The sequence below is a fragment of the Calidris pugnax genome, unplaced genomic scaffold (genome assembly GCF_001431845.1).
Source record: "Calidris pugnax isolate Ruff unplaced genomic scaffold, ASM143184v1 scaffold13, whole genome shotgun sequence".
In the NCBI taxonomy this organism is placed as follows: domain Eukaryota; kingdom Metazoa; phylum Chordata; class Aves; order Charadriiformes; family Scolopacidae; genus Calidris; species Calidris pugnax.
The window spans coordinates 297,051-316,349 of NW_015090810.1; the positions used below are offsets into that span (position 1 = coordinate 297,051).

The window sequence follows — 19,299 nt, forward strand, 5'->3', positions numbered from 1 at the left end:
TCCCCCCCCCCCCCCCCCCTCCTGAATTAAGCCAAAGCAAAGACAACACGAACACAGATCAGCAGCATAGGTCAGCAGCAAAATTAGACTCTAGTTAAGCAAGGGTCTTGAACATGTACTGAACCACAACCATGGACCTAAGTGCACTTGGTTTCCATAAAATAGATTGGAAATAGTTGGAAGGAGGCAAGAAACAGCTACACTACCTACATATGGTGCCATCAGGCTTCGTGGATCCATTGTTTCATGTTATACTTGCCAGCTAGTTTTTTTCTCTCTCATTAAACCTCTGAAATCTAAGGAACTTTCTTTTTTTCTAACATACAAGTTGCTTTCTTTGGGGTTAAAGCAGTTTCTTTTTAGAGTTTTTTCCTACTAGTTCTTCTAGTCGAAATTTAGCTTTCAAAGAGTTTTTGGAAGGAGAAAGAGGGGCTGTTAAAAACACAGAAGTATGAAGGTTCGGAGAAACGTGGTGAATTCAGCATAGCAGTCTTTTCAAAAGACACTGAGAAGACAACTTTCTACAAGATTACCAAAGTCCATGGCCTGCTGAACTCAACACAAGCTGGCTTAAGAGCCTAAAGCAGAGGCCCGTCTGTGTTCCAAAGTCAGCAACCTAGAACGCAATTAAAAAATGTTGTTTGCAAACTATTCCCTTTTTAGGGATGAACAGAAGCTCTGATATCTTATGGATACTGAAAATGTTAATGTTAATATTAATAAAATAATGTAAGATTAATCTATTAAAATATACTGCAGTGAGAATTCCATTTTACAAAAATAGATGCGCATAGAAGTGGAAGTCAGCTTATGTTTGTTTTCAAAAGATATGCCTCATATATAACTCTCTTACCCAAAGCCCTGTTATTAGCATTTCCTTGATTTTCTGATGACACTAAGTGGCATTTAAAGGTCAGCAAGGAAGAGACTGCAGCTTGCCTGTGAGAGTGATCTGACTTCCCGGTTCCCTGTCCACACCGGTCAATAAAAATTTTTCAAAATGTCAAGTTCTTTTCTTCTGAGGTTGCTACAGCCAGGCCTTTCTTCCGCAGCTCTTTGCCAAAACTCACATATTTGAGCTCCCAGTCTTGTTATGCAATTTCCTTCTGAGAAGTTTTTAAATCAGAAGTAATCAATTGAGCTGTTTTTAAGCACTTAAAGTACCAGATGTATCAGCAAAAAGAGGTTTTATTTTTTCCAAAACAGAGACAAAAAATAAGAATAAAAAATATCATAAAGGAAATAGTTTTTATTGCAAATATACCATGTGTAAATACGAAAGGTAAGATTTAGAGCAGGCAGACAAATCCATCTACTCAGTGACAGCAAGATATCTATGCCCATTGGACATTTAAAATCCATTAATGCAAACTTGTATTGATTTGCTGAATGATACCACAACTGATTACAATTGGCCATTTAAAACACCAGACAGGTCATGTCAGATCTGCACAAATTAAAGTTGCTTTCCTTGATGTGATACTGAAATTCCTTATACTAGCACTGAATTTGACAACACCGAAACTGAATTAATCCCAGCTCCTGCTTCAAAACCAAAGCATAATACTGAGGTCATGAGATTGCTTGGAGACACAGTTTAAAAAAAAAACATCAAAATTGTGACTACTCAGTTTTTCCTTCCAAACCAGCCACACTGAATACAGTTTGTTTTTTGTACTCCCTGAAGCACTTGTGATTCTGGGACTTGCATACAGTCTGCAGTCAGAAAGGAAACAAAAAAGTTAACCTTTTCCTGCTCTGAACTAAAAAAAAAATAATGCATTTGTATGTGATTTACTTTATGTTGCTCTATTATCTTACTGCATTTTGCTATTGGTAGGAAATGATCTGGTCACCCATCACAGTATTAAAAGAGAAGCAAATATTTAATTTCCACAACAGTAGCTTGTACAGGTAGTACCATGGTGATTTTATATGTCTGGTAAGTAAGCTTTCAAGGTTTTACTGCAAAAGTTTTGAGTTATACTTTGAAGCTTGTACAACTACAGTGGTACCTTATGCTTGTATAACTCTATTTTAGTATCTAGCGAGCAATTCCAGATCTTGTGGTCAGGGCCCATTTGGTGGACACCAGAACTTCCACAGCCAGAACTCGAAATGCCTGATAACATTCTCTCTCCTGTGCCCCTGCCAGTTCCGCCTCCCCAAGGCCAACCACATTCTTCTTATTTTAGTATAAAGTTTGATGATCAGAAATCCTAGCAGTGCCAGGTGCAAGGAGGTCATCTCCTTTCAGAGGCATCTACTTTATCTCCCAGCACTGAAGTAGCGTGACCAATCTGTCCCTGCAGAGGTTACTGAAACCCTCCTATCACACAGGTCTACCCACCCACAATTATTGCTTAACTATCTTTATCATTAGAATTTTTTTCCTTGTACCTTAACTATAATTTCCCTTCCTGTAAGTTTATCTGATTACTTCTTATCCTCACCTCGGTAAGGTCATGTGATGTAAAGTATCTCTATGCCTCTACAGCTAGGAGTGCAATCTTGGTTTCCAGCTCCCACTGATTTATGTTCACTTTGCACCTCATGTGGTGTCCAATCTCTTTCCCACTAGAAAACCTGAAAGACCAACCACTAAAAAAGTGGAAGCATCCAGGAGAAAGGCTTTCCAAAACAGACTGAGGGGGTTAGATTCACTGTTTGTGGACTTGTAAGTAGGGAACAAGGGTGGGTATTAACACAAGCCCTGTGCTGTAGGACAAAGAGGGTGCTCAACCAGAGAGACCTTCTAAGAATCTTCTTTAGTTTTTATTATTCTTGCATACGAAGCAATATTCAAAACTTCTTTTCCATTTGAAAATCAGATGGATATTGAATGAATATGACAAAAATTAGAAGAAAGTTGATTATTTTTTTTTTTATGAAGTCAAATATTTTACTTTGATGTTTAGAAATATAGTTTCTACTGAAATCAGTTGTAGGTTAGAAAACATGGACTGGGAACACATGCATTCCAGCTAACCATGAACATATCTATAAATTCTTCCAAATATAAAGAACTGGATGCAGTAAAACCAAACCTAACTGCTAATGTCAGTATCACCTACTACTACCACCTCCCTCAGCATTCAACCAGTCTGAGATCACAAATTTAACTGAGTTCTCCACAAATGAATCAATTTCTAAGGCACATATAAAGCAGTGGAATACAGACCTGTAAATTCAACAATGTACATATAATATTCAAGCACCTCAGAGATTGTCAAACCATCCGTACTTTTTCAAGAATTTATGATAGATGTGACTCATGAATGCCCCAAGAATAGAAGCTTTTGAATCACCTCTGGTGATTTAAAATTCAGCATATTTCCTCTAAGTAATTTCTCCTGTTTTCACGTTTCATCCTTCAGATTTTTCCCAAGTCACACTACTCTTCATTCTTAACAAAATCTTTGTCCATTATTGCTACCCAACATCACTCAAGTCAATGTGAGGAAGTCTCCCTGGTAGAATGAAGATGACATCAATAGTATCAAGGGAAATGGATGCAATGATTTTTTTCCCCATCACGGCAATACACGCAGAAAAGAGAACGCAAGCTAACTTGATTTACATTTGTGTGCTTGTATTGCCTCCTCTGTGAGTGACAGTGTGTTTCAAACGAATTCATAGTTTTTAACAAAAGTAGCTTCCCAACAAAATCAGCAGAAATGACCTCTCTCGGGAGGAGAGGGCAGACTATCTTTTCTGAACGGTGGGACAGAGGGAAAGAAGGCAGAGCCATGTCTGAACAACTCATTCTGCCTGGTGCTGATGAGAAGACCAAAGTGTATAAACCAGTGCTTGGAAGGCACACATAAATCATTTGTGTCCTCTCCTATCAATCTGGACACCGAAGTCATTGCAGTAACCAGCAAGCAGGTATCCTGCGGACCTCATACATCAGAGCTGAGGAACTTGTTAAAAGAGGAGAACCCCATATTCTTTGATTCAGAGCCACTAGCATTGACAAGTCAACCTCAACTCAATGCAGTGAAAATACACAAGCTACAAATTTTTCTAAGGCATAATTTGTTTGATTTCTGCCACTGTGTCCTATGAAGGATGAAAAACTGTTTTGCTGAAATCTGAAGCTATTTAGCCACAAATGAAAGAAACTTAGGTTGCTAAACATTATTTTCTAAACAAATGCGATCAGCAAAGCAAGTAGGCAGGTGTATGTTCAAAAAAGTAAACTTCAGCTTATAACCACACAAGCCAATATATTTTCCTCTTAATACTCTAGATAATGTTCCACTTAATATTCTGCTTTCCACCAGATTCTCAATTTCCTGAAATACAGCTAAAAAGCTATGAAACATAAACTTATTAGAAGCTATTTCAGCATTGATATAAAATCCAATGATATCCAAGAAATAGCCAAAAGCCTTAGCACGTGTACATTACAGGTATCTTTTTAAGTGGATATACTAAAATCACCACTCTTTTTAAAAACACCTCCATGTCCAATCCCTTAGAGTGCCACATTAAGGTGACAGACACATCACAGACATAAATGCACGAGCTTCCAGAATATGCCAACTTCTCTCATGCCCTTGTGCTACGCACCTTATACCATCAGGCGCACAAAGCATACGTTTGATGGTTTGGTTTTTTTTTTTTCTTTTTCTGGATAACAGATGCTTTTTGAATACCCCTACAATGTTCTTGCTTTTGTTTTGGATATTTAAACCCTAGTAAGACAAAACCATCATTAACATAGCATAGAAAACATTTCTTCATCAGATGCATTCTATTCTACTTGGTAGTTTAATGGAAACTTTACTGTCGGTCACTCAGGTGGGAGGTAGGGGCCAGGCTGCAGACACAATCTGAAGTGAATTTCAAAGTCAAACTGAACCGCGTGTGACAGTCTGAGATGCTGGCAGGATAAAGTTTGTTTGCATTTCATACAGCTATAAAATGATTTATCTTGACTTTCAGAAGTGTGTGGACAACTTGGCAACTCCTAGAGTGCTGTCTTTTTTCTTTTCCTCCTTTTTTTAAGGAGGTATTTTCCCTCCTTTGGGAAAATACCAGAATGAATTTAGATATTAAATGCCCCTTTCTCAGGGCTGGTTTATGTCTCACTGGTTAGACTGCTAAAAGCTTTATCTTCCACAAGACAACTCTTTTTGTTACAGGGCACCATCAAATTGTGTCAGCCTATAAAAAAAAGACTGTATTTTGAAAATACATTTTTCATAACTGTCAAAAATACAAATATGTAAAGGTAATATGGGGAGAAAGATTAAATTAAAAATATTCACAAAAGGGAAGAGCTAACAAAAATCAGTCAGAAAATTCAGCTACTTAAATTACTTATAATTTTTATGATAACTACGTACATATATGCTAAGCGTATCATTACTTGACAGCAGAATAGGTAGATGACAAAGAAAAATTTTTGTCACATACTATGCCAGACGAGCTAATCTAGAACATAAAGGAAAGGGTTATCTATTCAAGATTAAATGTGTCATGACATAGAGACAGAAAATGGGCTTGTAAGGAGAGATACACAAGGACTTCAGTGAATTATGAAAGGAAATGGGAAAAAAAGTGGAAAACTCTACGAGTCTCTTTTGGGTATTTGTCCAAGTGGTACAAAAGCAGACAAGAAAGAAGTAGGAAAGAACACAGGAAAAAGTAAGGAGAGAAACAAAACCACAGTCATTATGGTGAAAAATGAAGTGAGTATGTTGACCAGATTTGACCAGAGAGGAAGTTCTTGCAGAAATTCAAAGATAAAAATCTGGAAAAAGAGAGAAGCAAACCAGAAAGCAGAAGACTTCAGTAACTGTGATGATAGAGCACTGGCTCATGTCCTGGGGAAGGAACAATGAACTAAGGAGACTGTAGAGGACGCAAACCATATTCTGCAAGAAACTCAATGATTGCTCACTTTAGCCCAGAAAGATGGCGATGTTAATGCTCACTTGTTGACACGAAATGGCAGGGAAAAGTGACATAAACAGAACTCAAACCGGTAAAGATTCAATACTGAAAGGAATGTGGATTAATATATAGACTTGTGAATGTGTAATAAATATTCCTGTGGTATGGATGTAATGCACACAAAGACACGGTGTAAGACAGAATGGAAGAAAATAACCAAAGAAACATCTTAAAAGCTAACAAGAGAGGTCAAGCCAATGACAGACCCTAATCAAAAAATGCCTTTTTAAAGAAACCTGAAGAAGAAGGAATTACAGAGTAAAATTTACATGGACTCAAAAATTCAATTCAATCTCAGTATAGAAAAGAGACAGGAAAAGATGAAGCCAGAAGGAAAAAAAGGAAAGAACTTTTGAAAAGAGGTCATTTACACTTGGCCTTCGAAGGCCATTAGTAGATCTAGCAAGAGCAATCTTGGAAGAGAGTGGATGGAAAAACCCAATTCTTTTTAAGTCTGAAAAGGCTGGTTTCTCCTTTCACTTACACTTTTGCATTATGTGAAAATAGATTAGCCCAATCAAATAGTGTTGAACAACCAAGCTGAAAATAAAAATCTGTCTTTATTAATGGTCTGGCAACAGGCTTCAGGAAACAGGGAGTTCAAAGGGTCAAAGACCAACAACAGCAAAAAAGACTTTTTCGTAATTTCCACTGGCGTTAAGGATCCATCAATCATAAATGACCACAAAAAGGATCAAAGGTCTTGAGCCAAATAAATTCATCATTGCAATAAGAGTTTATTTTCTCTAGGCTTACTAATTCTTTTAAATCAATCAGCCAGTGTGTTTGGTTCACGGAAGGCAGCAGTTGTTATATTTGTGATATATATCCTTCTGAAATTCAAAATATTTTGAAAAACTGCTGAGAAACTTCTGCTGCAATAAATTCTTTTAACGTATAGGGACTATCAAACTGCTAGAGCTGATCAACTTCAATATATTTTCGCTGTAGATATGCCAATTTATACTGGAGAAGGAGATGGAAACTTCACATAAAACATACATTTTTAAAAATATCTGCTCTAATGTCTGCAAAGCAAATTTTTATGGGTACCAGAATTGTGAAAGGAATAGTTCCTGGCAAGAGTTTTTTGGGTGTGTATTTGTTTGGTTTTGAAGAAATAATTTCTGTTTTTTACTGAAAGTATTTTTATTCCAGTTAAGTTAAAAAGTGTTTTTCCCCATTTTAAGGAAAGAGTTGTCCTTGCACAAGTTTTCCAGAGACAAGAAACATTCATGATCAATTCCTACTATCTTTCAGTGTCTGCTGAAATTCTGACACATACAACTCTGAAAACCTCTCTTTATTATAGCTGATGGAGAAAATCTGTAGTGAAATTCAAAGGCAAATTTTCACCAAGATCTGCAGAACTTCTCTAAACACAAAGGAGTTGCTCTCTCCGATTTACTCAAGATCAGGGAACTGACTTCTAGCTCCAGTCCCTATAATCTAATTCCCACACAAATACTTTGTTAATTTAGAATGAAGTTGCGCAACTACTTTTGCCTTTGAAGTCTATGGTAACTGTAGGTGTTTAGCTAGAGGGAGACAAATAAAATCATCCAACTGTCAAAGCAAATTTTTCAAAAGGAAGCTTTACACTTTTTAATGATAAAACACTGCCAAAACTATTACTGAAAAACAATGCAACCTCTGAAGATTTTAAAACTTAAATTAGAAGAACAAATCAGCTTTTGAACTCTGAAATTAGTGCAAAACCTAACACAAATCCTAATTACAGAGTCACTAAGAGGATTCTAGCAACATGAATCGGAAGTCAAGCAGCCAGGAATTTTACTGTTTCAATTAGCTCTTTCAGAGTTCTGGATGCACGTGTGTGTGTATACATAACCTGTGTGTACATACATGTAGATACATACAAACACAGGTATGTATACACACAAAAATTTCATTACTTCAGTTAACTTTTTCAGATGTCTGTTCGCATGTTGGTGTGTGTACACATACTTACACACACTGAGTACAACATGCTGGGTCTGAAACCCTTTGAGGTGACCTAAGCAAGCCCCTCGATTTTATCTGCAGCTCCCTTGCTCGCAATTTCTGGCACCAATGGCACGGAAGCAGACCAGTCCTTTAAGAAGATATGACAGCTTGCTGCAGAAGACAAAAACAAAAGGCAAACTCACACACATCATGCTCATAGCTTGATGCTCTGGTATTGATGTCAACGAACTACTTTGAATTATAACAGCTGAATATTTAGTCCCAGATCAACATCAGCAGTCAGGAGTGCAGGGGTAAAGAGAAGGTTTAGAGGCAACACCCTCCTGAGGGACAATGGATAGAGCACATCCAGGTGTTGTACTCATCCATCTTCTGTTTCATAACACCTACACATCAATACCTAAGCTTGTCCCATTAAAGGAGATGAACAATTGGGACAGAAAATACAAATAGTTATACTCTGAAGAAGTCACAAGCAAATTCAATTCAGGTCTCGAATCTTGCAAGAGCATGAAATTCAGCTCCGAGCTTCCTCTCCATCCTGGAAGATTCTCCTTTGGAGGATAATCAATATCCTGAATATTCCGGCAAAAATCTAAGTACTATATCCATAGGACATCAGAGCTTGACTCGTCAATCACAGAATGATATGGGGTTGGAAGGGACCTCTGGAGATCATCTAGTCCAATCTCCCCTGGCCAAAGCAGGTCACCTAGAGCAGGTTGCACAGGAACGTGTCCAGGCGGGTTTTGAATGTCTCCAGAGACAGAGACTCCACCCCCTCTGGGCAGCCTCTTCCAGTGCTCTGCCACCCTCAAAGTAAGGAAGTTCCTCCTCATGTTTAGATGGAACTTCTTACGTTCCCGTTTGTGCCTGTTACCTCTTCTCCTGTCACTGGGCACCACTGAAAAAAGACTGGCCCCATCCTCTTGTCAATGTTTGTTATTCCTAAAAAACTAATTTTCCCACTGTGAACAGCCTTGTTTCCTCTAGGAATTTAGTATGAAATACTAAGAAATTACAGCTCTCCTATCTGTTTATTCCCACTGACGGGAGTATTCCAATCCACTGGAGTGCACTCCTTACTGAGCAGCTGTAGCAGAAACTTTTCAAGGTCAGTCTCAAATTTAACAGACACTGAAGTTAAAAACAGTGGAAATAGATACAACATATACCTACATTTGGACTTTCACTGGCACAATTACATCTTAAACAGGACAAGCAGTACTGAGAATTCTGCTTACTTCTCTGGGTATGCGCTGCTTCAGATAAAGAAAAACCTGCCTTTGCAACAAATTATTGGTTGGTGAGAGCCACTCCCTTCCTCTGCCACTGTTTGCAATTCATCTTCTGCAAGACTTAACATGTTTGCTTTGGGGTTTTCTCCTTCCCCAGTGAGAAAATGCTCCATAAATTGAGCAACTTCAAGAAGTTCATCTGTGTCAACTGTCCATCAGAAAGGAATGGAGGCTTCACGTTTTCAACAATGACAGTGAAAGTGTCAGAAGATGTTTGTCCATACAAAAGAGAACCTGGAGTACAAGAAAGAAATGGCCTAGAGTAATGGCTAACAACTCATAAAGGACATGGTACAAAGCCAGTTGAAACCAGCAGGAATTTTTCTACTGGCTCTAGCAAGTTCTGCATCAAGTCTCCAATGGTCACTCTAATTTTAATATGCCAAAAAGATGCCCTAAACTACGCTGCCGCTGTCGTTTTTCCAGGAAATCTTTTTCTTCAGTATACTTTCAAACTCAATGAAAATCATAACAATGCAAGCAGAGAAAGCATAGCTCAGATTTTTTCAAACATAAAATGTGGCTCCACATACCCATACTTAAGTCTCTGCTGCTAAGGAAATGAAGAAAGTAAAGGACCTTCAACAAAACACATGTGAAACAGATCACAACCAATAGGCAAAGAGTTGTTTTAAAAGTGTGATCAAAACTCAAGTTAAAAACCAAAACCCAAAAACCCAATGCATAATCAGATACCTTGAAGCATGGTCAAGTTGTGTAACTATTTGGCGAAGGTTTAAAAACAAAAATGTACTCCCCCAGATGATGTTAAACAGCATATGAACACGTCTACAGAGTTAACAGACCTTATGCTACTTTTACCCTCAACATGATGCTTTCTTTTAATATAATATTCACCCACAGGAAATTAAAAGTAGAGCAATATATTAAGTGAGTCCCCAGTCCAAAGCTAAAAACATTTACAAGTCTCAGAGTGCTGCCTTTCCGTAGATAGAGGAAAAAGTATTTTTTTACTTTATTCAAACAGGTTGCATAGAATATTTTCTGCCCAAATATTCTTCCCCCCCTCATTTTTTTTACTCTCCTCTTTTGAGGATAGGACGAAGGCATCTCAATTTTGGAAAGGCAATTTATTTTTAATTAAATACTAGTTAATGACTTTGACTGACTTGCACAATTGTCAGTATTTTCAATTGATATTGTCTTCCTGATCTGTAACCCTTAAACCAGAGCAAGGACCTTGTTTAACATTTGTTATATTTAGACAGCACCACTATCCGCTATTACCCCCCTCCCACCGCTGCTGCACTAATCTCCCATGCCAGCTGCTCAAATGTTTGCATTTGAAGGGCTTTCTCTGTTTGTGCAGAAATGGTCTCTGCACAGTATCTCTCATCTGTACGTTTGCCAGAATGAAGGCAAGAAAAGCCTCACTGCTGGAATTCTTGATTAATAAATAGTCTTAAATGTTTCTTCTTCCCTCCCCCCTTCTGTCAAATCCATTGCCATTAGGTTTTTACAAGGCAAACCTCCACAGTGCACTTCACTGGTCTGATTCTTGTCCTACGCAAACAACTGTAAATCAGAACAAGCTCCATTTAGAGTCAATGAAATCACACCATCTCTGTGCTGAAACTGGGAAAGATCGAAATCAAGATGTGTAGCCCAGCATTTGTTGGCATGGAAGGAAGAAAATGTTATAACCAGAGGAGGGGGATGTGGGGGAAACACTTACAATCATAAATCTACTGGCAATCTCTCTATGTCAGTATACTTCAGAGACTGCCTAGACAGCTCATGTCCTAGACATCGGTCACACCTGGCTCTCTCACCAGGTCACCAAGGTACTGAACCAGAAAACCACTTAAATGGGTGCTTGATATGACACTGACAAAGTCAGTGGGTCCAACTCCTACGCTTACAGCTACTCACCTATTTCAGAACTCTACAGGGCTACATCTTGCTATTTGTCTTGATCTGCTTTCTCTTCTAGCCTTCCAGCTGACCATTTCTAAAACCAGAAATACTTCCCTTAGTTTCCCCAAGTATCGTGAGATCTGCTTAGAAGTGTAAACGATATAAAAAAAAATATTCAAGAAAATGGATCCCACTGAAGGTATTACTACTTCATGCTGTTGTAAAAGTCTTTAAAAAGACCGACTGCTTTTTGTCACACTTTCCCCTCTTCAGCTTGCATCCCAAAATGCTGCTGAGAATTCAAGTGAAATATTAAACACTGGGGAATAAGAAAAAAAAGCGATGCCTGAAATTTCTTGTAATCCCTTCTGCTAAGCTCAAAAGGGAAGATCAGAATTGGAGCTGCATGTAAAACACCAATAAAACCTCATTTAACAGTTTATTAAAAAAAGAAGCAAGATTGTGAAACAGCTACACAGACTACCGCTACTTGAAGGTCTTTTTCTGTAGTGATGAACAATTGAGCGGCACAGACAGAACTTGGTGCTATACAGTTGGTGCTTCATGCACCCAAGCCTTCTTTGAGTTAAAGGGAGCCTTGTAAGCCCTCTATGCCTCATGGAGGTTTGACTTTGCATGAGAGAACTAAGCCATAAATTTCACTTAGAAAAACTTCTCCATCAAAGTAAAATGCATTGTGTCCTGTCAGCAAATGTTGTTTTGCAAATCCTCCCTCACCTGCCATAAGATGTTATTGAGACATATGGTTTCACACGCTACCAAGCAGCTCAGTTTTGCCAACGCACAATAATGCACAGAACAAATACGTGTGGAAATCATGAGATCATCTAATTAAAAGAAATGTTATTGTTTGCCACTACTTTTAATGAAATCGAGTCTTCACTGTCCACAGAAGAGGCTGGAAAAGAACCAAATCCTATTAGCGCTCATGCCTCAGAAATTGTTTGCAAAAGAAAAGAAATTATACCTTAACCGGTGTTGAAAATCTTCACTGTATCTAAAATCTACATACGTTAATAGGATATTTTAAACTAATATAATAAATCTATGGTTACATGTGATTCAGATTATGCCACTACAAAAACAGGTGTTACTGTCTGAAAATTTTTTTCCATTGTATATTAGAAATACGGACTCAATGACATACAATTAGCCATTTCTGATTTCATCTAGCAAAGGGCACTGGCATAAATACACACTAATCCTTTCATTACAGTAGTTACATGTGAAAGCTTTACAAGAAATATTTTGGATATCCATCATTAAATCAAAAAGAACTGTACTTTACAGTGAAATTAGTAATTCCCTGACTCATTCCCAGACCATCCCAAACTTAAACACAAAAAGCATTTTATGTACACAGAAATATGTGAAAGACTTTTTCAAGGAACTACATCTCTGCTTATCCAATTGCAGAAAAGTCTGATCTTGGGATAAACTTTTCTTTAAAGGTGGTGCACACCACTGCATGCTTGCCAGTTACACTAAGAACAATATGCTGAATAAATTATGACTGAATATGAATTACAAGGCTATTATACACTATTAAGGGGCTCTGGTAATATTAAACACCAAGGAAGCAAAGCCTGAGTGGTTGAGATGTCACTAGAAAAATCTCAAATGGAATTTCAGTTTGTCTTTGTTTTTTTTTTTTTAATGTCCTTTTATTAATGCAAATTAAAAGCCATTGGTCTTATTAGCTGCTGCTTTATTCTATTTTTTTCCAGTGAGTTAACTTCAGAACTTTTCAGTGAAATCAGTAACAAAAGATGAATCAGACATAAAAGGATTTGGGTGGTTAAGGGTGTGTCACCAGGTCTTAATTAAACATCCGAGGGAGATATCTGAGCCAACTTACTCCAGACCGAGTAGGTACATCCCCAGTACAGAGAATGATGCCATGCAGCCTGGGTCTGAAAGCCTAATTTACCGTGCTCCTGTGAGGTTGAGCCTCCCTAACTTGCACTGCTTCGTGCTTTCCCTTCAATAAGCTTGACACATACCCTTCTGCTGTGCTTACTCCCATTTTGGTGCCTGAATTCTGCTTCTGGGCATGCTGAACGTGAAAGCTGCTGAGAAACTACGCTCCTAACCTCCTGCCTAAACTCCATTGGGATCCATACAATTGGCAAATATCTTCATCAGCCAAGGGGCTTAATCCAACAGGTGACCTTAAAGCACATCACACAAAATATAACTGCTAGTGGAGACAACTATGATATTTCTCTCCTGGCTTGTCCTCCCCCTGCCCCAAATTCAATGACTCAGTAAGAACATGGGAAGTCCAGGATCAAAACCTTCTTCTAGTTGAGGAAAAACAAACCTCCCCCTCTTGTGAGCAAAATGAGATTATTCTCTGCTTGAAGACATGAACGTGAGTTTAGCTAGAAAGAGACCGAGATTAGGGAGCTCATCTGAGCATGGAGCAACCGCCATTTGGCTCCTCCAGTTCTAGCTTCAGTGACTACTTATTTGCTGAATCTAGCATCTGCTTAGCATAAAACATAGAAAAACATCTCTGGCGCTGGCACTGGAACTCAGAGCTGCCACCGCACTTAAGTTATTTCGTTACTGGTCTGAACAGTTAAGCTTGCTCTTACTCTCTCTGAGTCACTGAATATTCGGGTATTTTACAAAAGCGCGCTTCCCACATCAAGAATACCTCACAGCTTTGTTCCAGGCATTCTCTAGCCCAGCAAGTATTTTGGTTTTCTTTGCAAAGGAGGAAATAATTCTCTCAGTAATGGTCCTGAGAGAGATAGAAGACTGGCTGGTATCTCTAAAGGCAGAGGAGGGAACTGAACTTCACTCTCTCACATATTGGCTAATAGTAGTAGGTAGTAAACTTTTAGAGTAAAGTTTTTAAATACCTAAATTCAGAAGATGACTCAAGGTTTCAATCCTGAGCAGAGGCAGGTAGCAGACACAGAGGATGGGCAAAGCTTTGTGTGCAACTCCGGTTGTGCGGATTTCAGTGGCTTCAAAACTTGGGAAATATGACTCTGGGATGCTTAGATTCGGTGCCCAACAGAAGCCTGCGCTACCAGGTATTAAAAAAGGCACAGGCATAGTTGTGCCCAGTTCCTTTTCTAGATATGGTCCTACTCAAGCCCTTTCAATTTAACTTAATCCATTTCCCTCTGTTCATCTCAGAACATTTCTTGAGAATATCTCCTTAAAAATGTCCTACAAAAACCACAGCAGGAACTGAAGTTTCCGAGTTGTCTTTTTAAAAGCAACAATTGAATGTAAATGGGTTGTGACAATTCTACTCCGAACTGTGCAATTCTATGTAAAGATGCAGGTCCTGGCAACTAATGACCACGTGATAATATTTTGTTTTTAATAAAACCCTCATGGTCACAAAAAAAGTTTAGAAGTGTAACCTCCATGAACCTAACCATATCACTTAGAAGCCAAATGGAGGGAAGGAAAGTCCACTCTAAATGACTTGTTTTCAAATCTCATGATCTTAAGCCACTTTTGTGTGGTAAGGGCAAGAGCTGACAAGTGATTTTTGAATGCACGAAGTTGGCAATCTTGTGGTAGTTCAAGCTAAGCAGCACAGACAGAACAGGGGTCAGCCAACATGTCTCTTCACCAGATACTGTTTTTAATAGCTTGTAACTTTACCATGCTTTAACCATAGATGCTGAGACTTTCCATTCCAGGTGTTTGCCTCAGGCTATTTTCTTTTTTTTTTTTTTTTTTTTTTTAATTCTCCTCTGATTCTAGGCTGTAAACTCTGCTTGGTTTTTTTTTTTTTTTTTTTTTTTTTTGAGCCAGAGTAGTTCAGCTGGTTCTGAGATTTTTTTTACACTAACTCCAAGGTCTTTTTCTTTGAAGAAGTCTAGTAACATCACGCTTCGCAGCAAGAACCTGAAGTCTAGTGGCAAGCAGTCACTGTTTCAAGCTCTCGCCTTCTGCTATACTCCAAGAAAAATCTAAAGATACTATATTATTTAGAAGTATCTAAGGTTCACATCAACAAAGACAGTTAATATCCTTATCCTAATGTCCACAACACAAAAGCAGGTGGGTATAGCTGCATCTTTTCAGCAGCCATAATCTAGCTGAAAGGCACCTCCAAGGTCCACCTAATCTATCCCTCTGCTCCAGGAAACAAGTTTGTGTAGCTTATCCTCTAGACTTTTTAGGAAATTTTACAGATTAGGTGATGATAAGGATTTCAGTCTCTTGAATAACCTGGTCCCTTGTCAAACTTCCATGCAGTCAATTTTTTTCCCCTCTAAGTTAAATTTTCACTGCTGTATATAAAGCACATTACTTCTTGTCCTGCTGTCAGCAGACAAGGAGAAAGAAGGCTGAACACTGTCGTCTTTGCTACATTTTGGAATTCTCTGAATGCCAGTCACAAGTCAGTTGGCTCTGGTAACCACTTCATCTTACTAAGGAAAGTTAATAATAACTCTACTGTGATGGTGAACCTTATCGTGAAATATCTGGTATTTAATAAATCTATTTTTCTTCTAATCATATAAACAGTTGCGCAAATGAAAACACTTGTAACTACATTGTATCTTCCCTAGTGTCATCCTCTGGCATCTCCCGCCTTATAAGTGCCCTGTTACAGAAGATTAGTGGGGCCAGACCACTCTGCTCTAGTATTTAGACAACTCTCCATACTCTGTTGAGGTTTATGTTCTGCAAGCAAAATCACACTAAGCAAAATTGCTTCAAGCCCAAATCACAACCAATGCCTTTGACAGCGTATAAAGCTCTAACTGTATTAAATGCAACAGAACTGTCCCAGGATTTGACCCTGTTAGTAGGAACACAAACACATAACCAACAGCATCCTAAGCACTGAGAGGAAACCAAGAAGCAAGAACACGAGAACAGGAATTTAAAGCAAATGTGACTGTCACACAAGGAGATATTAGAAGTAGATGGCTGCTAGCTTCCATTTAGATGACAGAGGCAGCATTCTCATACTTGCTGCCATGTGAGGTAAAATCCTTGACAGCAGGTAGATGGTATTGACCGATAACTGGGACCTGACACGGTTGAAGAGAAATCACATTTCAAATCACTTTTGCGTAACTGTACTTGATCCTTCTTCCAACCACTTTTGCATTTGGAAAGCGTATCATGAATGATGTATGTCCTGCCATCAGTGAGGCCATAAAAGTTAACAGTACATTCAGAAAAAACAAGGCCCTGAAAAAGTAAATAATAGATATTTTTTTTTTTTAAAATCCTTTACAGGGAAAATAGCTGTTCCCATCATTTAAGAAGTGACTGCCAAGGTCAGTAAAGCACTAAGAGTCCCTAGGACTTTTTTCAAACATTAGCACAGTATTTTTCTTCTGGAACACGACCATGTAATTACACAGGTACTATGAAATAAATAAAAAAAAATACACATATCCTAAATGTATCTGATAACTGACTGGAATTTAAAATTACACTGGTTTTGACCAATAGTTTTGTTTATGAACATTTATAATAATAGGCATGACAGATTCATTAAGCAGGGAACTACTGGACTATCTGCTTCATTTAGGTTCACTGATTCCGTTATGAGTAACATCTATATTCAGACAAATGCTGAAGACTAGATTTTTTAAACACAGTCCTGATGAAAATCCTCTAACATTGCTCTGCTGAAGCTCTGTTTGAACTAGAGAAACCTCGTGTGATAAGACTTTGTGCTGAAGTTTCAAATCCTCTGATAAGTGTCCCTGGCTGTACTTCTAAATATTTTTTCCCCAAGCTGATTTATTACATAAACAAATTCCACATCAGAGATACACGTCGTTCAGCACTTGGGATGTGTTTTTTTGCGCGTGATTTATGAAAACACGAAGGCCCCAAAAATAAAACCAGCTAATTTTAGTACTGCATTCCAAATATTGGGTTTCATCTTGATCAGCTGTTTATTTGAGGACAGTGACACCAAGCGGCAGAGATGACTTAAACTCCCCTTCTTTTTTCCCCCCAGTTGTTCTAAATTCTAGCTCTGTCACACAAAAAGCAGAATATGTTTAACTGTGCTGCAGCTTCCAACTGCTTTATTTGTATGTGTATTTATACATCAGTTATTTCAATAGCATTTGATTTGTGAAAAGTTAATTCAAATATAAAGCTCACCTGCTTAGCACAAGAACTAGAACACATTAAGCTTAAAGATTTCTGCTAAATTTACAGTATATCATTAGATTTCAGCTCCTTTACTGACGTATGGTATAACGAACTGCTGCACTCTGAGGATAGTCATGGAGAATTTTTTTCTTGCATTTTTACACTCTCTAAGGTGTTAACAAATCATTATTTTTTCACCTTTATTTTTGCAGATACTGTGAATAAATATACTTCTACCTCAAGCGTAAGTGTGACTTTCCTGTCTTGACTTTGAAAATATGCTTTCTTACCAACAATCCAAAGTGTTTTTAGAAGCATTAATAACTGGATAAATATGGCACTGAGAATGGTTTGGTGGTTAAAAAGCAAGTATAAGTTGTGCTTGAATAAATACTAAGGATCTCTTATTTCTTACACCTTTATTCCATTCCTTCATATTGCCCAGTTTTTTAAAAAAAAAAAAAAACAAACCTATCAACACCCGGAATAGAATCTTTACTTTTTCTACAATTCAGTCCACACCACCACCATGCAACAGCGAGAAAAGGATTTAAACTAAACATACCAAAGTTCACACCCTTATCTCAGTAGTACTTCATGAGTTGCCCATTTCCTTATAGGCAAAAAAAATTTTGTGATCCAGCCAGTGTATCTCCTGGCTCTATGCTGAAGGCAATGGCAAACTATTTTCTTTCAGAAATAAACCTGAAACTTTGGCTTTGATTCCTGTACAGTAATGCAAAATACTTTCAAGATGACCCAAAACAGTAACAGAAAGTAGAGCTGAGGAAATTGCAAAAGAGGAAGCCTCTACTGGATGACACTTTGCCAAAAGTCCTATCTTAGCTCAATGAAATGTCTATATAATGAGCTCTAAATGCGTATTTCACATATGTGGCTATGTAAGATACCACTTATCTTGAATAAGGATACTCAGTTCTGCTGAAGTAAATAAATTAGGATATCCTTTGAGAAAGTGGAATAAAGAATTACTCAGAATGATTGAGGGTCTCAAAGTTTCCACTTGAATATTATTGTAAGTTAGTACAAGTTATCTATGCCAACTACTTACAACGAGTTTACAGTATTTTAGAATTTTTCACCTAAGATGCCACAAGTGTTGACCTTTTTCTTGAAGCCCATCTAGTTTGTTCAAAGGATGGACCTTCTGTGCTGCTGAGCGGTTCCGTTAAGACTTATTTTATACATCTGCAAGCTTTAACAGAACAGTACCAAATTAAATGGAACTATGTCCATACATTTATTTATGTATGTACTTATATCTTAGCAGGATCAGTGCTCATACAAATACAGGTGTCAAGCCAGAAGAGAAAGACAGAAATACTGAACGATGGTTCTTAAGAGGAAAGGAAAAAAAAAATTAAATCTCTGACAACTTCATGTAACTGAATAAAAAGATCAATTTTTTTTACCTCTTCAAGATCCCTTTGCCCTATCACCTGTGCTTTTAGAAGACAAAGTTACATGTTCAAGACAGTTTTCAAATTTTTTTTTCATTAACGTCAAAGAAAAAAAAGATCTTCATTTATTACTTTCCCTATAAGATTCCCTAGAAAAATAAATTAAGAAATGTCTCTGTGTCTGAGGAAGATATCACACGCTTATGTAAAAGACAGTTCACAATATCTGAACAACCTTCATACTCTCTCTTGGAATTCCACCTCCTCCTCTTCTACTACTTGGGTATCAAGATACTGAGACTAATGTAAAATGGCAGTGAATACAAACCAGAAGATTATTTTACTTTGGCAGAGCCTGTGATGTTTTCCTATACTTTTACCTAGTGTATTTCAATTACCCACATCAACCTCTACTAGGATTTTATATTAACAGACCTCTGTCATTAAAGCCTTCATCTTTACAGTGTTATCCAAATTTTAAGTGTCAGAAGCACTATTTCAGTACTCTCTCACTATGAAGCCTTCACAGATTGCAGTTAGGTGTTTTTTAACCTCACAACCAATCACTTCTCCATCTATTTGTCCCTTTTGATTTTTTTTTTTTTATATATTATCCTTTTTATCTGGGATTTGTTCTCACAATC

At 37.7% G+C, this 19,299-nt stretch overlaps 1 protein-coding gene across 3 annotated transcripts in view; it reads right to left on the bottom strand.

Moving 5' to 3' along the window:
* The window catches only part of COBL (cordon-bleu WH2 repeat protein), a 173,474-nt gene that overhangs the window by 79,769 nt on the left and 74,406 nt on the right, over positions 1-19,299 (bottom strand). The gene's annotated exons all lie outside the window — the stretch shown is intronic.